A 5126-nucleotide genomic window follows, 5' to 3' on the forward strand; every position below is an offset into this window, starting at 1 on the left:
TCGTCAGGGTTAATTTTTGATACGACCAGGCTCACTACAAGAAAAAATGCATTTAATAACACCAAAAATGTGTTATTAAAACATACCATAACACTTTTTGATGTGTTAAGACCGACTATGTTATCGTAGGTCAGGGTACTTTACATAACACTTTATCATTGTTATACAAATGTGTTATTATACTGTCAACGATAACACACTTTCTGTGTTATTTTAATAAATAGATAAGTGTTTAATTATATTATTTATAGTCAATTATATAACATATTTCAATACTTATAAATTTGTGTTATACTACACTTTAGTATAACACATTTTTTGTGTTATATAATGAAGTTTGCTTAACAAAATTCTTTACTTATAAAAAGTGTTATTGTAATAGATATTATAACACATTTTTCATATTATTTTAATATTTAGATACGTTTAAATTCTCATTATATATTCATTTATATAACACTAATTTATTTGCTTATATTTTTATTTTTTATTTATATAATTAAAATCAGCTTCTAATATATACTAGCATCATCAAATGAACTTGATTTTCAAATAACAAAAAGTAAAAACATTCAACATTGTATTAACAATCCACAAATTAGTTTAAACACATTCAACATTGTCATCAACAACAAAATGTTCTTTAAGTTTTCAAGTACTCTTAAATATTCAACATATTGAAAAGTTACTATTTTCAGCACAAAATATTCTACAGCTGCCCAACACAAAGCCTTCAAAATTAAGTATCATTTTCTATTTCGCTTGTCACATCTGCAAAATAAACAAAGAAATATTTTATTGTTATTATCTAGCATCACAAATTACTTCAAGAAGAATGCTACGGAAATTATTTCCAAGAGAGGACACCACATACAAAAGACAATCACAAATGCAAAGCCAAGGACAATAAAAAATGTGAATACAAAAGCAATGGAGATTCCCTCTGATTTCTCTTTTCTAGAAAAAGAAAAATTTCTATCAAACTTTATAATGTATTTCCAAACTAAAAAAAGTCAAGGACCCAATTTAATTGAACACAGAAATCAAAACCCTTTTATAAAGAATAGACTAAGCAGCATTGATGATATAATTGTTTCACAAGTACTATTTTACTCTACTGTATGCACACAAAGCTTGATTAATTAAAAGTAAGAAATCAATTATATAGAAAGCTCATTCAATATAAAAATCAGAACATCAATTTTAATGCAGATAATACTAACATACATGAATGATCCTGATTATTGATTTTGAAATCTTAATAGTATAAGCTTAAAATAGATGGATGACTTTTTTAAAAGAAATAGAAGGCAATCTTGCATACCTGGGAAAAGTGAGGATTCCTGGGTGATTGTGTAGATGACAGAGTCTCTACTTCTACGACATTGAGGACTTGATGTGAAAAATCGAAAAGCTCAAGCACACTTCAAGGACACTTCCAGTATTCATATTTGCCTTGTATAAAATATCTACAATTGGAAGACACTTCAATATTTTAAATGAACTATAAAAATAAAAGCAAGATTCGCATATCAATTTAGGAAGTGGAGAATTTAAGTTATGACTCATCCAAATTATATTTAAGATTTGCATATGCAAAGTTCTGATTATTCTTGATGCTTTTCACTAGTGTTATGACTCATCCAAATTATATTTATCTGTAATTATTTGTAATTCTTGGTATGAAGACTCTCATTCCATAGTAACATTTTTAACACCCTCGTAGTGAAATTTTTTCTCCTTGAAATTCTAAGAAAGCTCTTGTATATATATATATATATTAAGTGGACAAAAAAGAGTAGTCATTTTCAAGTTCCCTTTAATTATTGTGGGAGCATGTGATATTCACAGATAGAGACAATGTGGCTAAAGGCCTATGCACATGTAAAGCCAAAAGAAAATTGCTATCATCCATTTTCAGTCATCACTCCCAAGTTTCCAACCACAACCAGTACTAAATTGTTACACATTTCACAATTTCAAAATAACAAATCGATTGAGTACACCAACATCCCTCTGTATGCATGTTTAAGATACATATACTACTTAAAGTTTAAGAAGACTCCAATTCTAATGCTATAAAGTTGTTTATACCTGAATAACACGAGATGATTCCAAATAAAATTCTCTAAACCATAGGAAGCCAAGGTCTGTCAAAGTTGCAATGGTTGCTGCACATAGAATCACATGAAGGTAAGATATAACTTATAAGATAATATCATAATATTAATGGTAGTTAATCTAGCTTATCAACTTTGACAAATTCAAAGGCTGGGTTACATGTGTGATATGGATACTGTTAGGAAAATAGAGCCAAAGGTGACTAAGCAAAAATACCTGATTAACCCAATATATGTAAGAAAAAACTGAGCTTGTAAAAGAAGGTTTCCAACTGTTTCATATCATTGACCTAAGGCTCTATAATTAACTGTATCCACACCACCTTTGGCCTTCGGGACATAGATTGGAATAAATGATGAAAAAACACCTGTGAAGATAAGAATGTACACAAGTTCACAGCAATATTATTAATCAAAATAAGGTTAGAACATTAGATCATATGTACCAAAACACATTATATTCATGCTTTAGATATCCAAAAGCTTTTCTCCTGTCTCTTCCATTTGTTGGATAATTCTATTGTAATTTGTAAAATTTAGTAAGGAAAAACAAGCAATTATAAACTGCTCACAAATACTACAAAAAATTCACACACAAGCCATTATTGAACAAACAAATAGATATAGCAGCAGCACTGCAATCCCAAATTAAAAAACGAAACCCCTCTCAAAGACGAATAACAGTGCTCTGTAAGGCATCTCTTCTTCCAGCTAATGGGTTTGAAACTGAAAAATGATAAGAAACAATAGCCCCCAATAGCACAGAAAGATGGGGAGAGACCTTTATTTTTATAGATCATCTTCTGTAACAAACTAGAGTCTCTTTATTTCTCATCAATTTTTTTAACCCAGCTAACTCAAAGAAAGCTCATTGAAAGATGGATATTACTCTACCTTCAAACCAAAGACCAGTAGTAGAACAAAAACAAGAAGACAAACCATAAAAAAATGCATTACCTTGATAGAGAGTGATGCTGCTAGACACGATAGCAGACTACCAAAGACAACAATATGAGTCAATAAAGATGATCCGAGATGGCGAAGATAACCAGAAGAAAAACAACAATCTGATGACTTTAAACACAAGGGAACTAAGAATAAACACAACGGAACATAATCATAACATAAGTCGTACTCTAAATGAAACTATATCAGTACTTTTTTTAAAAAAAAGCTATATCACTCATAAGTGTGGGAAGCACTTGCAAGGTCACTTTACAAAATAAATGCTAAATGCTAATTTCTTTAGAGTGTTAAGATTTAAACTACAAGTATAGAATAAGTAATGGAGAAAAAAAGCTTAATATGTTAAATTAATAATAAGCCCACATGAATATGATGATGGTAAAACAAGATATAGGATAATAGTAGTACAAATGCAAATATGTATTGAGCTTATATAACATATACTTATATAACTCTATAGTTCAACTTTGGAGTTGACTTGAGCTTGAAAACCACATATAAATAAATATAAAATTAATTATCACTTTCATAACTAAAAAGATATATGAAGTTCCAAAATAATAAAAAAAAAAAAAAGACACTTAATATGAATGAAGGGGATGCCATAAAGAAAGGAGCAGATTTGGAATGCTTGGGCTTTGTTATAATGTATTTAGCATGAAGGTTTTTGTGTTATGTTAAAAGGAATGTTTTATGAAATAAATTCAAAACAACTAGTTTCTATCTTAAAACCAATTGACTAGGATGTGACAACACTCTGGAAAACAAAAACTTTTGCCTTTACAGATTATAAAACCTCTTTATTCACACAATATCTTAAGTTACTCTGAATCACATCTCTGTTTTCTGTCTAGTTAACTCACTTTTTTTTTAATATGCAGAAAAATCTACATGTAATTTTATGAGTAGATAACAATAAACGAAATAAAAATAAAATGACCTATATACAAACTTAAATAAAGCTGTAATATAACAAAGATAACTTTCAAGTATAATTTAAGCCTCAAAAGTTGCAGATAATGCTAATCATGAGGTATTGATATTAGAGTGTGTAATGCTCAGATGGACAATTCTTTGAAACCAGAAACATTGAAACAAAGTTGTGTCATGCAACTCATATAAAAACAGAATCACTAAAATTGAACATTTATAGCATAAGAAAGAAAATGATTTGATGATATTGTTCGTGAATAGTTCAGTTATATAAGACAAGAAGACCAAATTCAAACCATAGGCCAATATGTGGCTGCAAATGGCTAGGGCCATGTTACTGAGTTGCTATCTTTTTGGATAGTAAAGTGTCTTATGATAACGAATGACTCTGTACATGAATATTAATGCTTTCTTTAGTTTCTTCTTCTTTAGACTATAAGTATCTAACTTTAAAATATGTAATCATAGTAAACAAACACATTGAACTTTTCAGCTTGATGAAAAGATTCTATATAAATGTGTCTTTACCTCATTCACGTGTTGGCTTAGATATTTCAAGAAAATAAAAGCATTGAATTAAGGTGGGTCAAATGATAACAAGTGGTAGGTGCCAATAGTTGATACTTCATTTTCAGCCCACAAATCCAACACAGCCCAACCTACTAGACCATAATACCATACCAAACAATACAAAGAAAACAGGAAGAGCAGCCCCATGGATGCAGGCACCAACAGTTCCAAAAAACATCAAAGCATAGTCCACTTCAAGAAAAATTGCTTTCAAGAAGACCGAAAAAGTATTATAAAATACATACCATAATACTAAATATAAACTTTCAAATCATGGAAATTATTCTCTACAAATGCTCTATCAAAAAAGAAAAAGTAAAAGTACAAATCATTTTTCAAGTCCATTAACCAAATAAAAGGTCCAATTTTCACATTACGAATGACATATCTTGAGATCTAACTAATTCATGTCTTAATATATAAATCCTATACAAGTTCTTATGGGTGAGCTGGGCATAATAAGATACAAGAGGTCTTCTCCAAGAGGTATTTACATATAAATTGGATCTCTTCACCATGAAGTGAAATAAAGCGAAA

General features: G+C 29.5%; 1 long non-coding RNA gene across 1 annotated transcript; it reads right to left on the minus strand.

Moving 5' to 3' along the window:
* Window positions 1-698: 698 nt before the first annotated feature.
* Window positions 699-2332, minus strand: LOC133805133 (uncharacterized). Its single transcript, XR_009878856.1, has 3 exons — window positions 2095-2332; window positions 1325-1469; window positions 699-771 (listed from the first exon to the last, which is right to left on the minus strand). It is a non-coding gene; the product is annotated as an uncharacterized LOC133805133 (long non-coding RNA).
* Window positions 2333-5126: the final 2794 nt, after the last annotated feature.

The sequence above is a fragment of the Humulus lupulus genome, chromosome X (assembly GCF_963169125.1).
Source record: "Humulus lupulus chromosome X, drHumLupu1.1, whole genome shotgun sequence".
NCBI classification, from domain to species: Eukaryota; Viridiplantae; Streptophyta; class Magnoliopsida; order Rosales; family Cannabaceae; genus Humulus; species Humulus lupulus.